The following is an 18,630-nucleotide window of genomic DNA, read 5'->3' as shown; positions in this document are numbered from 1 at the left end:
TGTGTGTATGTTTTGCTTTTTTTTTTTTGCATTTTAGGGCCACACATGCAGCATATAGAGGTTCCCAGGCTAGGGGTCAAATTGGAGCTACAGCTGCTGGACTGCACCACAGCCACAGCCACACAAGGATCTGAGCCAAGTCTGTGACCTACACCACAGCTCACGGCAATGCCAGATCCTCGACCCACTGAGCGAGGCCAGGAATTGAACCCACAACCTCATGATTCCTAGTCGGATTCATTTCCACTGTGCCACGATGGGAACTCCATGTGAGTCTGTTTTTTTAAATAAGATCTTTTGTGTCATTTTTATTAGATTCCACATATAAGTTTTTGAAAAGGCTCTAGAACTATGGAGCTGGGCACTGGGTAGACTGGAAGAGAAGGTATCTTAAGGCAGAGGGGCCTTTGGGGCTGGAGCCACCTCCCTGCACAACGCCACGGGGTGCCATTGCCACTGCTGACCCTGGAAATGACCTGTGAGTAGCCAGACCCAGCAACTCTGTCTGTGGCTTTCAATTCATTCCCCTGCTGCATCCTCTTCTGCCCAAGGAGATGACTTGACCGCACTAGCAGTCGTGACAGGAGGGGGCTCGATGGAGGGTGTCCCAACCCACTTCCCAGGACGGACTAGCTAGAAACTCGGCAATTCACCCTTCCTCCCCAAGCGGGGGGCTGTCAGAAAACTAAGCCTGGTAGAGAAAGTGTTCTTACCCTGCTCATAGGAAACCTCCCTGGAGTTACAATTAGAGCAGAGTCAGAGATTATAAAACAATATATAGCACAATAGGCTTTTTTTCCTTTTACTGTATAATCCCTTCTCCTGGGCAGCTGTCGTTTCCAGCTCAGTTACTAAGCTCATGTTGCCAAGGACCTGTACACAGGCTGCTACAGTTTGCAGTTTTTCTGATGAATTCAGGAGATACCCTAGTTTTATTTAATTTATTTCTTTGCTTTCTAGGGCCACAGTATGGCATGTGGGAAGTTCCCAGGCAAGGGGTTGAATCTAATCAGAGCTGCAGCTGCCAGGCTACACCACAGCTCATGGCAAATCCACATCCTTAACCCACTGAGCGGGGCCGGGATTGAACCCACATCCTCATGGTGCTAGCTGGGTTCTTAACCTGCTGAGCCACAGCTGGAACTCCCAGGCATTGCCCTCATTTTGGAATTGGTTTGTTTGAGTGCTGTATGCAGGCTGTCAGAGGCCCTTCTTATCAATCGTTTATACCAAAGTTGTATTTTCAGGGCTTCTTGGTTCTTCTGCTATCAACTCACTGTGACATTTCTGCTTCAGGGGACCAGGAGGTCTGAATGGGTTCCCTAGACCCCTGGTCATCCCTGCAGTTTATCAAGAAGCCCTTGGAAACTGTGACAATTTTACAGGAAAAAGCCACCAACATTTTGTCCGTATCTATTTCACATATTTGCAATGTAAGATTAATTATAGGCTTCAGAGAACTCCTGTTATATTCCTAGCAAACCGGAATATTCTAAAAGTGTTGCGTCAAAAGGCCAGCTGTCCCTGCTAACATTTGCTTCATCTTCATGACTGTGTTTGTGCTGGGTGTGAGCTTGAAAAAGCTCGCAATCACTTCTGCACCCGCAGATAGATTCTGCCCCCAACTACACAGGGACCAGAAATAAATGGCAGAAGCCAGAGTTCTTTGAACACTGAGGCATCTGCCTTCCCCCACCTCTCTTTGCCCAGGTAGGGGATTACAGAGGCCTGTGACCCTTCCTTATTCTTGGCTAGAAGTGTGGGGACAGCCTTGAGGGGCTTATAACAAATGAATGCATAAGTAGCAGATGCTCTTGGCAATTACTTAAGTGAAAGTTGTTTATAAAGCCTTCTGATTTGAGGCCAGATTTGAAAATTTGCAGGGAGGAGGGTCTGGGGGTGTAGGAGCCTGACCTTGGCCATGAACATGACTTGGACAGAAGAGATTCTGCTCCTCTGTTCACAACTGTTGTCTTTGCACTATAACATTCAATTCCTGCCAAGATTTAAATGGTTTTTAACTAATATTGCAGACTGAAAAGGAGGTAGATGGTATCTTACTCATCAAACTTTTTTTTTTTTTTTTTTTTTTTTTTTGCTTTTTAGGGCTGGACCCGAGGTATGTGGAAGTTCTCAGGCTAGGGGTCCAATCAGAGTTATAGCCTACACCACAGCCACTGCCACGCCAGATCCGAGCTGTGTCTGCAACCTACACCACAGTTCATGGCAACGCCAGATACCTGACCCACTGAGTGCGGCCAGGGACCGAACTTGCAACCTCATGGTTCCTAGTTGGATTTGTTTCTGCTGCACCCATGATGGGAACTCCTACTGGTCAACTTCTCATCGACATGTTAATATCATTCTTTGACAGCTTAGGCAGTTTAAAGAGGTGAGTGTATGTTACACACATGTGTACTTTTGTATTCTCCCACCAAGAACTTCTTACTTTAGGGTTGTCATGCTGACAAACTCTCCATCTACCTCATACCTAAACTGGATGAGAAGCCACTACAAACCACCGTGTCTAGAAAATCTGGCCAGTGGAGTGTTTTTTCTCCAACATCCCCCGCCCCCATCACATTTTATTTGGTGTTATTGTTCATGTTTGTTATTTTTGATTTTGGCTGTTGTGTGATATCTCGATTTTACCAAGATAACTCAAAGGCTTAAATGGATTTGTCAAAGTATAAATAGAGTGATAACAATATTCACATCAATGCTCTAACTCAGAATATATGAGCAGACCTTCTCAATAGAGAATGTGAATACAATGAACATACACTGTGAATTTCCATCAACCCAGACAAGAAAATCCATGGGAACAATGATATTGCACATGCACAAAAGGTATTGTGAGAAAGCATAACAATAAATATGTGAAATTTGGGCACCACTGGACTGACAACTTAATTTTCCCTAATAATTAGTGTGTTATACATTGAAAAAACATCAAATAGAGGCATAAAGACACAGTAGCTTTTGCATCTTTTTAAAACAAAGTATAATAATATATCCACTAAGAATAATTTCAGTTGCTCTTAAGAAATTAACCCCCAAACAACTACGGCTTGAGTGGAGAGAGATTAATTTCTCTTTCTCATAGAAATCTGTTGGCAGACAGTCTAAGATTGGTATAATGATCCCATGGTGTCATGAGAGCACTAGGGTCTTTTCTCTTTATTCTACCTTCTTGGTACCCAACATCTATCCTTACAGTTACTTCATGGTCAAAAATGGCTGCCGGAGCTCCAGACATCACATCCTACTCTAGCCAGCAAAAAGAAGTAAGGATAGGCACACCCATCCCCTTTCAAGAATACTTCCCCAAAGTCCTACATGAACATGGATTTATATTTCACTGGTTGGAACTTAGTCACATGACCATCCTAGCTGCAAGGGAGGTGGGGAGGTGGTCCTTCATCTGAGCAGCATAATGACCATCTAAAATGTGAAGGTCTGATACTAAAGAGGAAAGGAAATTGGTCATCGTATAGCAGTTTCTTCCGCAAATGACCTTGAAAGCAAACTAATACATTTTCCAAGAATAATCACACAATGATACTTTCTAGTATGATACTCACACATTTTGGTGCTAAAGGCAAAAAAAAAAAGGGCACCAAAAAGGAAGAAGAATCTTTAAATGAGTACTACTCTCACCAAAAGCATTTATTGCACAAATGACTAGAATTTGTAAAGCAAGTCACAAAACTGATAAGTGTCATGTTTGATGGCTATTGGTAAAATTCCTTTATGAAATGGTTGCTGCATATTGTTCGAGATCCATAAAATGGCTTACCAAGGGGCAATTACTATCACAAGTGCATAATCACAGTAAATCCTTTGCTTTCCTATTTATAAAACCACTGATTTCAGAGTTTTAAAAAGCTCCCAACATTTGTCACATTAAGGGGCAACTCAAGGAAAATTGCTTGACAATTTTTTATTCTGTTTACTCCTGAAAACCCATAATGCAAGAGAATTTTGTTCCTTTAGTTAATAATAATTTGGTATATGGGAGTTCCCACTGTGGCTCAGTGGTAATGAACCCGACTAGTATCCATGAGGATGGGGGTTTGATCCCTGGCCTTGCTCAGTGGGTTAAGGATCCAGCGATGCTATGAGCTGTGGTGTAGGTTGCAGACTCGGCTTGGATCCAGCGTGGCTGTGGCTGGAGTATAGGCCGGTGACTACAGCTCTGGTTTGACCCCTCGCCTGAGAACCTCCATATGCTGTGGGTATGGCCATAAAAAGACAAAAAATAATAGTAATTATAACTTTGTATAAGTCAGGGCATAGATAGGAAAACATTCATTGAGATTAGTTTTGAAGGAAGACCAGCCCAGTTTACAGCATGTGAAAGAGATGCCATTGAAACATGGTTTCCTTTACTGTTTTATTCATGTAGAGTAGTTGGCCGTGAAGTAGGCCACGGGTTTTAATTTTAGAGGGCAGCGTGAAAGTTGTAAATACAAATAGTGGCCACTAGTGGCATTGAGTTCAATATATTATGCAAAAAACTGGGCAAAAAGTAGAACCTATGGATGGTAGACAGAAGACAGATCACCTGTGGCAAGTGGTAGAAACATTCCAACGTTAATAGCAGTGATCTGGGAGGCTGTGCGCTGACACCATGACTTTAGCCTTGTGAGACCTCAAGCAGAGAATGCAGTGTGTCTGTCTAGTCTTCTGACCTGTAGAACTGGGTGTTTTAAGGTGTTAAATCTGTAGTGATTTTTTTTATGCAACAATAGAAGATGAATACAGATGAATACATTTTGTGGATTTCCCGCCATGGCAAAAGTGGTGTAAGAATCCAACTGCAGTGGCTCCAGTTGCTGCAGAGGTGTGGGTTTGATCCCCCTCCTGGCATAGTGGGTTAAAGGGTCTGCTGTTGCTGCAGCTATGGCTCAGATTCAATCCCTGGCCTGGGACTTTTAAATGCCAAGGGTGAGGCCATAACATTTTAAAAAAATTAGTACTATTTGTTCCAGAATGTGGGATAAAAACCCTAACAAATTTCAGGGGCTGACAGCATCAATGCAATTTTTAGTCTAATGATCCAAATCACCCTGGAACATTCTCTCCAGCTGTGGGCAAATTATTGCATCTTGCATTTCCCACCTACAGGAAAGAAGACAAAGCCTGATAGGTATCTCTGAGTTTAGCAGGCAACACTCTAGGAATATTGATTCAGCCATTTATAGGGTGACGTGGAAGATTGCCAGCTCTCTGTGGGTGTCTCAGGGGAGAAGAGGGATCTCTAGTAAGTCCAGACCGATGGACCCTTCCACACTGGGCTTGACACATATTCCATATATGCATCTGCCTTTTCTGCTTGTAGGGCCTCAGCCAGCACCACTAACCAAGGGCTTAGAAAGTACTTGATTCATACACACAGGATCACACATAAAATTGCCTTGGGTCAGGAGACCAACATGATACAGCAAAGATGAGTGGTGGGGATGTGAGCATGATAGCCACATACCCCGCCCCACAGGTAGCTGGACTGACAGCAAGGAAAGAGTCAGTTGGCATCTGGCTGAGGTGCCATCTTGGGGAGAATGGCTGTGCAGGTGGAACCTATCCTCTAAGTTTGTGTTATGTACCTCCAACCTTTAAATATTACAGGGTGCTGTGTTTGCCAGATGTGGAAGTAGTGGATCCAGGAAGCAAACAGTGAAAGTAGCAGAGGCCCTGATTATCATCAGCGCCACGGGCCCCTTTTGGGGTTTGGTGCTTCCCTTCTTGGCAACTTTGGATTTTATCCTTTCATAGTCTTAGTTTTTAAATGGGTGGTGGGTCCACCAAAGAACACAGCAGGATCCTGAAAAGGTAATTAGGAGGATTAAGCTCCCGCTCTGTTACTTCACAGATCTTGTTCCAAGAAGCCAGAAGGCAAGAGAGTGGTCTCCATATTGGCAGGAATAGTTGACCTTGACCATCAAGTGGAGGAAGAGCAGCTGTTACACACGAGGGGCAGGAAGGATTTACTTGATGCTCAGGTGATCCACTTGAGATGCTCTTGGGTAACTATTTGCTCAGCAGAAGCTTTTGAAGTGTGCTGGTCTTGTGAACCATCAGATAAGACACTATTCTGTCCTCTAACTTCCCAAATTCCTACAAGGTCCAATTCATGAAATTGGGTTGGGAATACACTCAACGTAAATAGATTTTTTATTAAAGGACTATAAACATACCTCATGCCTGCTCTTAGTTTGTGTAAGCTTTTCAAGCTTGTGACTTCATCTTTTCCAAGGCTGGGCTATTTTCTCTGGATACAGGGCTACATATTTCAGGACAAATTGGGCAGACATGGTGCTCAGCATCCATGGCTCTGGGTTGGGATCCCCTTTAGACTGACCAAAACTTCAGCTTTTATCTAACTTCATTAGAATGGATTAAACAATCTTAGGATATTTGGGAGCCTTTCCCAAAGTCAGAAGTGTTTTAACAACCCTCTAAACTGCTACTGACATTTAAAAACTTGATTATGCAAAGAACTTCATCTTTGGGACATGGGATTATCTACTGCCCAAAATAACTTAGTTGAGACCTGAAATCTTTTTCCAAGCTCAGAGAGAAGCAACATTAGTAGGATTAGTTAACAGACTCAAATCCCCATTTTGAGCAAAGACATCATATGTGATTAATGAAATATTTGGAAACAGACACCACATGCCTTAGGATGGCTTAACTTGAGAAGTTCAAATCTTTATAGGCTTATCATAAATAGCACTTTAACCATAATGAACAAACTTTGTATTTATGAATACCTACCAGCGGAAGCTGACATGCTTTTAGAATACACTTAAGTCAGTGCAAATCTTTAGTGACAAGACAAAGTCTTGTGTTGATTTGAAAGGTGAAAAAAACTTGATTTATATGAGTTCATGCTCATATAAAGAGCATGCTCTGAACTAAGTTAAAAATCCTTAGCTTATCAATAAGGCATTGATTACCACTTTTTAACTCTTATGAACAGAGTTTGGGAAATCATCAAGAAAAGGTGCTAAATCAGTAAAGGATGGCTTGATCATTCAGAAAGATATCTTGTTGGCAAATTCCAGATTTCAGGGGAAGCTGAATGGGCTAATAGAAAGTCAGGAAAGCCGTCTCTGGAGAAGTTAGTGACGTCTTCAAAGATGAAGGTGCTTCATGCTTTTTTTTTTTTTTTTTTTTTTGGTCTTTTCTAAGCCCTCACTTGCTGCATATGGAGGTTCCCAGGCTAGGGGTTGAATCAGAGCTGTAGCTGCGGGCCAACACCTCAGCCACAGCAATGCCAGATCCAAGCCACATCTGCAACCTACACCACAGCTCACGGCAATGCTGGACACTCAACCCACTGAGCAAGGCCAGGGATCAAACTGTGTCCTGGTCGATGCTAGTCAGATTCACTTCCAATGAGCCACAACAGGAACTCCGGTGCTTCATGCTTTTGAAAAGGGAGCAGGAGATCACTGTAAGAGAAGTCAGCTTTGAAACTCCTCCCTTAAAATTGACCATCACTGGAATTTTTTTTCCCCAAGGGAACCAAATACTGAATATTTCCAGGGTCCCTATAGCAATGAAAACTGCTAATAAGGGTGACTAAGAAATCTACCAGGAAAAGACAGCATCTTTGGTCCAGTTTCCAGGAACCAAAGAGCCTATGCCCACCTCCAACCCTGAGATATTTTAAAATATAGATTTATATTGGATGTTTTTTTTTACAGGGTAAATATATGTTTGTCAAAGTGTGTATTCCGAGTGAGAGTTTTTTCCTATGATTATTTCTTTTTCTTTTTTTTTTTTTTGGTCTTTTTTTCCTTTTAGGGCTGCATCCGTGGCATATGGAGCTTCCCAGGTTAGGGGTCTAATCGGAGCTGTAGCTGCCAGCCTACGCCAGAGCCACTGCAACATGGGATCTGAGCCGCATCTGTGACTTATTTCACAGCTTATGGCAATGCTGGATCCTTAACCCACTGAGCGAGGCCAGGGATCGAACCCACAACCTCATGGTTCCTAGTCAGATTCATTTCCTCTGCACCTCAACAGTTACTCCTCTGATTATTTGATATTTTAACTATATGGGGAATGGATTTTATGAAACGAAACTCCAATGTAAGAGTAATCGGTGGGATTCTTTTAGCTCTCACTCAGAAACTTTCTTGAAAATCAGATGTCCAGAGTATTTGCGATTCTAATTCCAGTGTGCCATTCCTTCTGGGGCACAGAGAAAGAAAAAGAAGAGATGGAAGGTGAGAGTCACTGAGTAGTGCTCATCAGACAGACACAGTACGCTGAAAGGGTCTTATTTAGTCTATTTAAGCACCATCGCCAAGTAAGTATCATCATCTACATTTTTTAGGTGAGGAATCTGAAGGCTCAGGGAGATTGAGTAGCCGTGTCCAGGGTCATCAAAGTTAGTAGTGGGCAAAACTGAGACTTAACCGCAGGCTTATGTTCAGATGCTCTTTTCATCAATACTCCGTCTGACAAGAAGATACAGCATTCAATTATTAATTTGAAAGTAACCATTGTGTCTTTTACTTCTTGTTATCCTCAAATATGCCCAGCTCAGGGCTGGGCACGCAGTAGAAGATCAGCAGGAGTAGGTGAGGGAGTGGATAAAGCATGACACTGGGACCTGAAGCCTTCAAGCTCCAGAACTGCCCCCCCACCCCAACCTCTGGCTCAATTCCTGGATTCACCGCTACGCAAACATATACTCTCCGGCAAGTCAGTTTATTCATTGACAAAATGGGGATAATAATACCCATCTTTTAGGGTGGTTGTGAGGATTCATTGAGTCAATGCTACTAAATTGCTTAAAATAGTGTCTGGTGCATAATAAGGTCTCAGTGAATATTAGTTTTCACTATGACTGCTCAGATAGAATCTACCAGATTCTAGGTGTGTGAACTTGGGTAAGCCTGTTTCCTCATCTGTAAAATATGGAAAAATAATTGATCTTGCAAGACTATTTAATATACTGGCCATTGTATACTTAGCCAGGCTAGCTTTGTCTGTATTCTGTGAGTATTAATTCATTTAACTTTCACAGCAGCCTAATGAGGCAGACACCCTGTTGAGGCCCATTTTACAGATCAAGAAACTGAGGGACTGGGAGGGTCCATTTTTTTTTCAAGGTAATACCACTGGTGATTAGCTGAGTTGAGATTCAAACCCAGACACTTGGGCTCAGAGTCTGGGTTTGCAATGACTCTTCCATTGCTACAGAAGCAATGAAATAGTATTTATAAGGCATCTGTCCAGTTTCTGGTCAGAAGCTTAGGAGGTGTTAGCTCCTCTCCCATCATCTCTATAAATACGTTTGGAAATTCTTGTGGGATGCAAAGTGATAGGAATTTATCAGCGGGCCTACTTGCTTTCCTAAAAAGTCCAAGTTTGTGTGATGGCCACATTCCTGTGCTCTTGGTCCCCAGGAATATGCAAATCCCCTAATCTCTGATTAGGCCGGTCTTGGATCATTCTTTCTGTTGACACGTTGGAGTTCCAGGAAGCGAGACATCAGCCTGCACTCCTGCGTGTGCAGTCAGAGCTGGAGAGCAGCTGTCAGGGATGACAGTTTGGAGCAGAACAGCTGGAGGGCAGAGCTGATGTTTCTAATGACTGAGAACAAGTAACAGAGATAAGACAGCCCAAGGGCTGGTGTCTGACAGCAGCGCAGGCTGCCTTCGCCATGGTTTGAAATTCCCTGGTGGAGATGCTCTGAGAATCTTAGGCGGTACATTTCTGTGCTGGGCAGGCCAGTCCTGAGAAAATCAAACTGGATTATTTCACACACAGGGCTGGATTTGTAGCATCCTTGACTCCCGGATATGGAATGTCAGTGATGCCACTGTCAGAGCAACAACTGAAAATCAGAACCAAACCATGGCTACCTACCCTGGGGTTAAGTGGTGGTGTGACACCTCGGTTGAGAATTGTTCCGGGTCAGGCCCTTGGGGTTTAACTGGGATTCTGAGAAGGCTTCATTTCATATTGCCTTGATGTTTACAATCTAAGCAGCCTGCAAACTTTAGCAGCAACACCACCTTGGGAGCTTATTATGAAAGTAGAACTTAGGCCCCCAGCCCCACCTGTGTCTCAGAATCTGCATTTGGACAAGATCTCCCGTGATTGGCATGCACAGTAACGTTAGAGGAGTGCCGTTATACTAAATAGAATATGGGCCTTGGAGTTAGAAGGTCTGGACTGAAATGGAGACTGCCTCTTAATAGCTGTGTGACCATGGGAGGGTCACTTAACCTTTCTGGTCCTCAGTTTCCTGGACTCTAAATAGATCTTAATACTTTTCTCAAGGCACAGGCACGTAACAGGTATTTAATGCATGTCATTTCCCTCCTCCCTGTCTCCCTTCCTTCCCAGAGCACCGTCAGGGAAAGCTCTTTGGGGCTCATGAGAAAATTGTGGCCAGATGAAGAAAGGATGATTTTTTCTCTCTCTCTCTCTCCTTTCTTCTCCCCTCAGTCTCCTGCTTTCTTTCTCCAGTTAAGAGACACAATGCTGCTCAGGTTCCAGCTGGGGCACTGCTGGGTCATGACAAAGCCTGGAAGAGAGGGCCGAACTGGGTGTGGCAGGGATCGGGAGAGGCCAGGACTCTTGGTTCAAGTGGGTCAATTAGGAGGAACGGAGTAAATTTCCCAGGCAAAATCTGGGACTGATGGCAAAGGATGGATCCGCAGAGACACAAACTTGACAAGGGTCAAGTTTGGGTTCAGGGAATTGATCAGGCAGACGGATGGGGGTTGGTGGTGGTGGGGATGAGGATCAGACAGACATCTGGGAATAAGGAAGATGAAAATACACTTGTCAGGACATTTTTTGATCCTTCCACTAACCCCTCTTCTGTGCCCCCACGGCCCCCTGCACACTCTACCAAGGTACCCACTGTTCTGAATGAAATTATAGATTTGACTCTTTGATTAGGTTGAAAGTGTTCTGAGGATGAATATACCCTAAGGATCCTGTCTTGTTTCATTGGCTCCTGTGTCTAGAATACATACCTGAACATTGTTTGTTCCATGGTGAATGAGTGAATGAAATGTTTGCTTCGAGTGCTTCATTCCATCACAGCCCATTTCCTTGGAGGGGATTGGGGTGTCTTTAGCAGAGCAAACGTGAGGTTGTCCAGGAGCGAATGCGTCACTGTTGGTCTCCCATCCCCTCTGCCTCCACCAGGTAGCAGCCTGGGTTTGCCACTGCCCCTCTTTTAGAGCCGGTATCCTAGGCATGGAGAAGGACCAAGGGGAGAGGATGGGCAGTTGGCAGAATCTCTAGTCTTCCAATTTAGCTCATGGTTTTGACTGGTTAGATGGAGCACCTGTAATTTTCCAGGGAACCGGCTGCCTCCATCACTAAGAGCTCAGGGAGGCTTGGAAAGACGAGCGTGCCTCTCTCTACTGAAGAGCCACCTGTCAGCCCTCTGGGAAGACTCAGAAAGCTGGTGCCTAAGAAGCCAGGGATGTACCTGAGGGACACTGGGACTGGGCTGGGGACACAGGATACCCAGCCTCTCCATTCTGCAGGAGAAGAGGCCAACAGCTGGGATACTGGGACGCTTTGGAAGGCGACAGACAGAGGCCTCAGGATCCTGACCCCCTGAGGAGGGAGGCTCAGGAGCTTAGCTGCTTTCCAGAACAACTTCACGGGAAAGAGCCCAACCCCTCAAACAGCCCCCGGGGCCTCAGGACCTGTGATTCCTCAGCCCTGGGGGTTACTCACCCTGTGTTTCCTTTCATCTCATGGCAGCTCCAGAGCTTGTTTCTGTGGCTCTGCAAACTCACCTGCAGCCTGTGGTTTCCTCACGGAGGGAGGGAGGAGTGGAAGGTTGGTGTTGGGTGGGGGTACGGCTCTTGGAACTTCCAGGTTGAGAGTGAATCAATGAGAGGAAATCCTGCTCTGGTGTTCCCCCCCCCCGCCCCCCGCCCTCCCAGCAGCTCCTTCCCCAAGCTCGGGCTTTCTGAGCCTGCACCCTTCTTTTCGGAAGACTCCAAGCCCTGGCGGAAAGCTGGGCGGTGTTGGTGAGTGGGTGGGGGAGGACCGTGGCTCTGCCTGCAGCAGGCAAAGTGCTGACAGGGGTTTTGAAGCCCTTCTCTATTTTCTCCCCACCATCCCCTTTTTTTTTCTATTTGTTGTCAGTAGATGAGGTGGGCTGGATGGGGGAGGAGAGAAGGAACAGCACTGGAGCTAGGGAGGGGACAGTATCTGGCACATTATGTGCAATGGGAGCTGTTTTTTTTTGTTTGTTTGTTTTTGTTTTTTCCCTCTCTCTCAGTTAAAATTTAGGTCAAAATAAAAATGTATGTATTTTGTGGTTTCAAAAAACTTCATTTACTGTATCTTTAAAGAAAGTAGAAGTAACAGCAATGTGTATAAAAACAGTGATTTAATGACTATAAGCAAGACAAAGCAATAGAATTGCAGAAAAGTGCCCAGTGCATAGCTCCCTTTCATTTCTCCAGCCCCTAAGTTGTACTCACATTTTGACAGAACATAGGCGTCATCCTGCCAGCAAAAAAAAAAAAAAAACCAAAAAAAACCCCAAGAAACAAAAAAAACTAGGGAGTTCCCGTCGTGGTGCAGTGGTTAACGAATCCGACTAGGAACCATGAGGTTGCGGGTTCGATCCCTGCCCTTGCTCATTGGGTTAACGATCTGGCGTTGCCATGAGCTGTGGTGTAGGTTGCAGATGCGGCTCGGATCCAGCGTTGCTGTGGCCCTGGTGTAGGCCAGCGGCTTCAGCTCCGATTAGACCCCTAACCTGGGAACTTACACATGCCGCGGGAGCGGCCCAAGAAATGGCAAAAAGACAAAAAAAAAAAAAAAAAAGAACAAAAAAAAACTAGCCTGAGATGTAGGTGGGAGAAGAACGCTACAGATACTGATGTGTCACGTGACTGGCTGCAGAAAGAAAGTTTTCTGTAACTATGCATAGTCTTTTCCTTGCTGTGACAGGTATATAGGTATATATATTAATCAGCTCCTTTTCTCATCTTCCCTCTATCCAATGTAAAGCGTTGAACCCTATAATTTGGCATTGAAGTCCCAGGATAGCAAAGGAATATTGCGCCTGAACTAGGAGGGACTATAAGGTGACATACGGGACATGGCGGCTTTCTTTTTCGGGGGCAGGCGAGTATATCGTCAGTTGTGTAAGGGACAGTTGCATCAATCAGGAATAATATGGTGTTATGTCTTTGGGGGGACATTCTATTCTCTACGTTCCGCTCAGCGTTGTTACAGCTCTGCTCTAAGATCTCCTTTGCAATACAGAGGAGAAGGCAGGAAACACGTTTCTTGTAACCGCCCTGTTCCTGCGAGGTTCTGGATGGAGCTCATCCACAAGAGGTTCTCAGGTGCAACATGGAAAAGGCAAAGCCGTTCTCCAGAAACCACTGCTGTCAGGTGTGTAGACGGCTGCGACTTCCCCATGAGCGCTGTCGGACCACCTGCCTTGATGCTGCAGCTGGAGACCCAAGGTCACCAGGTACCTGCCGAAGCCTCCCTAATCTTTCCTCTTCCTGCTCTCATAAAACTTGTGTATGACTCTCCTTTCTATCTGAAATCTTTAACTTTGCATTAAGGTTTTAACGTACATATTCCAGAAATACAAGGAGAAGTGTTTTTTTGTTTTTGTTTTTGTTTTGTTTTGTTGTGTTTTTCCGTGATGAGTCCCAGTTACAGGGCTGCACATTCTGGCACAGGGGCTGGGGGTGGCGTTTGTCTCTCACAGCAGCTGACAACACCTAGCTTCTGACTGCCTGGAACTTGTCAACACACTGCCCAGCAGTGTGGGTGGCAGTGACTCTGTCCAAGTGCCAAAGGAACCAAGGCCAGTGAGAGAACAAGATAGCCGTCTGAACGGTCCCACTACAGCTGCCGTGCGGTCTGGTGACAGGGGAGGGCCAGCCTGGAGTCCCCTGTTGTTGATGATAGTGGTTGTCAGGTGGGTAACCTTGGCCAGCAGTGCCAGAATCTAAGCAGCTCAGACTCTGGTCAGCCAAGTGCCCTGAGAGTGGCCCCTCTGGCTACTAGAAAATGTCCGTCAGGTGGGGGTCTTCCTTCTGAGATGGTGCCGAGCCTTGGCCTCAGGCTGTCCCACCCTGGGTTCAGACACAGTTGGTCCCACCGCTTACCAGCTGTATGACCTTGGGGCAAATTTCTGTACCTGCAATTCTCGCATCTGCATGATGCAGATATTAATCTTATCTACCCCATAGAGATGTTAATCCACGTGAAAGGCTTCGAACAGTATCCTCTGCATAGTCAGTGCTACGTGAGAATAAGCATTATTAGAATGATACCAAGGAAAGACAAGTCAGTGCCATGATGGAAATTTCCACAGACAGTGGGTAGTGATTCAAGGGCAGCCCCCAAGCCAGGCTGCTGCAGACTCACACCTGACCCTTGTGGCGAGCAGGGGGACTGCAGGTGGAAACTAAGACGTTTTCACTGTAAGTCTGGGCAACCTTGGGAGGCCTGGTTGGTGCGCTCACAGAATAGGGGGTGGGGGGGGCACTCTCCCCCGTGGCAGAGAACACAGCCCAGCAGGACAGCAGGAGTCAGCAGAAAGGTGACAGTGCCTGGCAGGGGGGCATGTGCTCGGGGCTGACTGAGTGTGCTCTGGGCTGCACGCCAAGGCACCCTCGAGATTGCCCGGAATAGCTGAGGGGGCCTTTGCAAGGGGTGGAACGGCCCATTTTAGCAGGTGTGAGAGTCTTGAGAGTGGGCTTATGCTTACATCAGATACCAGTGTCTTGGATGGAAAATAACCAGGGGCTCCGGTGACAGACAGACCTGGTTTGAATCCCACCTCTGCCACTTACAAAACAGAAAATACTTGGAGAGCAGGGGGTGCCTTATTCATTATGAAGTACACAGAAGGATTCAGTTCATGCAAGAATGCATTGACCATCCTGGAAGCTCAGTTTTCCCTTCTGTAAGATGGCCAGGGTGTCATGACCGCTAAAGCTGATGCAAGGGGTCCATTAGATACTTGCCCACAGGCACCTGAAGTTCCTAATGACTATATGTTACTTCTTTTTTATGGACATATTCAGCGTCTGGCTGAAAATGGAAACACAATACATTTGTTGACTAGATCTGATTAATGCTGTTTTAGTAAAGAAACTGTAGTCCATGTTATACTTGCCAAAACTACATCCTTTGAGAGAAGAGATTGTACCTCTTATATCTTTTTTTCCCCCCAATATGACCACTGCTTTTAAGTGTCATTCATGACTCAATCCTTTCTGACAAAAATCAAAATATAGCTACTAATTATTGCTGAGTATACTGCACATTAGCAGAGTAAAAGATTGAAGATAGGTTACTACGTAATTGAAACAGATTATGATCTGACTTGGAAAAGCTATGATACAGGGGAATAAAATTGATTTGGACCCAAGAATTTATTATGTGAACACCACACATTATTTTTAGGCTTTTTCTTTCCGTGCACATTTAATATGCTTCCTGGCCCATTCTGCCCAGGCAAGCTTGGAATACTGGGGTTGTTGCTTGCTTTCATGCCCATGGCAGGTCTTCAAGAAATGACTGAATGATCAACAGGAAAGGGCCTGTTTCACGTCTGGTCGTCCTGATTCATCCTGACTCTCCCACTCACTCTTCCAAGTTATGACCCTGGAAGCTAGGCACCTAAACTTATTAAATCTGACCTTATATTTAAATTCATCGTCAAACCAACTTGCTCTAGTTTGCAGGTAGCTCCACTGTTCTCCTACGTTGCAAGATGCCTGGGCTTCGCTGTGGCTCTCTTATTCAGAATCAAAAGAGCCTTTGGTTGGCTTCTGTGGGTTGAAATTCTATTCTGGATGATTGAAATGGCTTGTTATTTAACTGTCAGAGAAGATGCATATGATGAACTTTTTTGAAGGAGAACAAAGCAAGTATCAAATGTACTGTTCCTGCCTTCATAAGACTTGATCATCTATCACGAACCTATTTATCGAATCAAAGTGTTTATTTTTACAACTATTTTAAAAGGCCTGGTGTACAGTTAAGAGTAAAATCACTGCTTGGAAAGTTTCTTCATTTCTGACATCCTTCAATTATGTTTCAAGATCAGAGAGAACTCCCTGCTCTGCAGAAAATATTATTTATTGATGGAGGATAAATTTTCTCTAACAACAAGGCAGGGCCACTTAATATAAACAGTATTGAGCATATCAATTGAAAGGCTTGAATAAGAAGACATATCCAAATGTGAATCACCACTGTCAGAGGCAAGCTTTTAGGAACTTTAATTGATATACTTGTAATTAGTATGCAATATGTCTTACAACAAATGTAGATACAGTGACATCAAATATCAAAGAAGGTGCACATCTTTCCATCTTTAAATGATGTTGGCTAACTCACCCCAAGAAAGCGCTCTGGCGTGGGTCTCTTGGTTAGCGCTGGAACCAATACCAGCCAGCACTTGAAAATCAAAGTTGAAATGGTACATTCATTTGCCAAAAAGAGGTAAAAGGCAAAGAAGGTGAATCAACGTGCAAGTCAGCATCTGGCCCAGCTGCAAAATTCACTTCCCAGATGCGAGGGATTGAACCATGCACCCTTGCAAGCAAGATGAAGGGCAAACAGATGACGTCAAACCAAAATCCACTCCACAAAGAACCCACAAGACTTTGGGGTGGTAAAGGCCAGGCCTACTGCAGTTAGCGCTCAGGTACCCACATGAGTTACCCTAACTCAACAGTCTGTGAGACCGATGTCCTCGGCCGTCCTGTCATTCAGAGATGGAAGTCATCCTCCATGGTCCTAGGAGGTCAGTCAGTGGCACTGGGGGGGGGGGGTAGCTGCAGCTGTTAACAGCTGTCTGATGGAGGTCCTCTACAGCTGTCGTCTGATCGATTGAAATAAGAACACCAGTATAACAACAAACAAGAAACTGAGATCACTTCTACATTTTTGTAATACTTAAAATGTCGATAAATATTTCTCTCCAGAAACTGAAAACACTGTAGACATGATTTCATTCGTCCTCACAACACATCTGCGAGGTAGCGTGGGGCGAGGTCAACTGGACCGCATCGTGCCCGCCTAAGAAATGAAGACACAGACATCCGGGAGGGCGGAAGACTTCACTGGGGCCACGGGGAAAAGCAAAGTCGAAGCCCACTCTGTTAGCATTTGCAATCTGTGGCCTAGAAGAGGCTGCGGCGCGCCCTCCTGCTCTGACATTCTAATGCTTTATGACTGGTCTGGTCCCTGGAGGGATGTGGTTGTTTTAGATCCACGGGAGCCATGTCCCTTGGGTTGATCTGAACAGACTCACTCCCTGAGCTCAAGGATGTCAGTTATTGGCATATGTTTCAGGGGTGCGTGCCTGTGTGTGTTTTAAGCAACGTCTGTTGAATGCAGGTGTGAACAACTTTTGGCCAACTCAAAAACAGAAAGATGCACTTGGCAAAATAAGGTTCAACCCCACAGGTATTTTATACGGACATAACAAGGAGTGTGAGAGTGTTTATGGGAAGCTGTCCCCTTGCTGAGTGTACCTGCTGTGGGTCCAGATCTTGCTCTTACCCATAAGGATCACTAAGGGCAACTAACCCACCCAATACGCGTGTCCAACAGCAGCCTTTGGTCAGGAAGATGCATGCCGAGTCCATGGCTTATGATTGGTGGGGATTCCCTGGGAAGAGGCTGGTCTTTTTGACCCAGTACTTACGCTGAAGCAACATCCACAAGACCACCTCCCCAAAGAGGTTTCGTGGACATTTCGTCCACATGTTCGTGGCCGAAGGAGAAAAAAAAATGTATGGACTGTCCTGTTTTTATTGAATTGTCCTTTGCCAAACTGAAAGCCTATAAAAGGGGGGTGGATTTAAGGAAGAGGGACAATTACTCAGGCCAAGCACGGTCAAGAAGGGGCACCTTGGTCATTCCTGGCCATTTTTCTGAGAATGTCCACTTAAAAAAAAATAATCAGAGATATGAGAATTCCCGGAAGCCTGCTTCTCATTCCCTCCTCCTGTTGTAAAATATCTCTGGGGGTTGCTTGTCCTCCTTTGGTACCTAAGGAATTTCGCAATAATTTCTTTCAGAGTGTGGGCTTGGTAGGTTGTGGAAAGTGGCACCAGCCCCAATGACTGACCCCAGAGGGGTTTAGAACAGCACAGAAGTGGCTGCTTTCAGGTCAGTACTTAGTTGGGTCACAGTGAGGGACAGCAGGAGTGGAGAGTCAAGTTTCTGGAAACTAAACAAAGTCATGGCAGCAGGTCCAAGTTTAGAAATACAAAATGATATAGTTTCAGGTTCTTTATGAGAGCGTAGAACAGTGAAACACATTTTGAAACAGAACCCAATGTGTGTTTTCTATTCCGTGAAAGACATAAGCTTCTGGCTGCTATTATTACCAGGTGTTTCAGGAGGGTGGTTTTAGCCCTGAAATAAAGCTATCTAGAAAACATATGGAGATAAGAAGGCAACCATGCATAGCCAAAGCAGCCCACCAGCCAACAAACCAAATACTTTTGAGATAAAAATGTAAAGAATCACTTCCTTTAGTTAAAAGTAAAAACTGTCACTAACCTGGAGTGTCTTGTTCTGTCACAAGGGGCATGGCAGTAAATCAGGGTTTCTCACATGCGGCAC

General features: G+C 45.0%; 1 long non-coding RNA gene across 1 annotated transcript; it reads right to left on the bottom strand.

Annotated features, from left to right (window-relative positions):
- Window positions 1-8,706: 8,706 nt before the first annotated feature.
- On the bottom strand, window positions 8,707-11,908 carry LOC106504698 (uncharacterized). Its single transcript, XR_014812731.1, has 3 exons — window positions 11,793-11,908; window positions 11,013-11,232; window positions 8,707-10,788 (listed from the first exon to the last, which is right to left on the bottom strand). It is a non-coding gene; the product is annotated as an uncharacterized LOC106504698 (long non-coding RNA).
- Window positions 11,909-18,630: the final 6,722 nt, after the last annotated feature.

Source organism: Sus scrofa, chromosome 8, assembly GCF_054392235.1.
Source record: "Sus scrofa isolate SSC_HxYL_T2T_F1_AM1 chromosome 8, Sscrofa_HxYL_maternal_Yorkshire_Landrace_v2.0, whole genome shotgun sequence".
NCBI lineage: Eukaryota > Metazoa > Chordata > Mammalia > Artiodactyla > Suidae > Sus > Sus scrofa.
The sequence above is the reverse complement of the archived record's forward strand: the minus strand, read 5'-3'. Positions and strand labels throughout refer to the sequence as shown.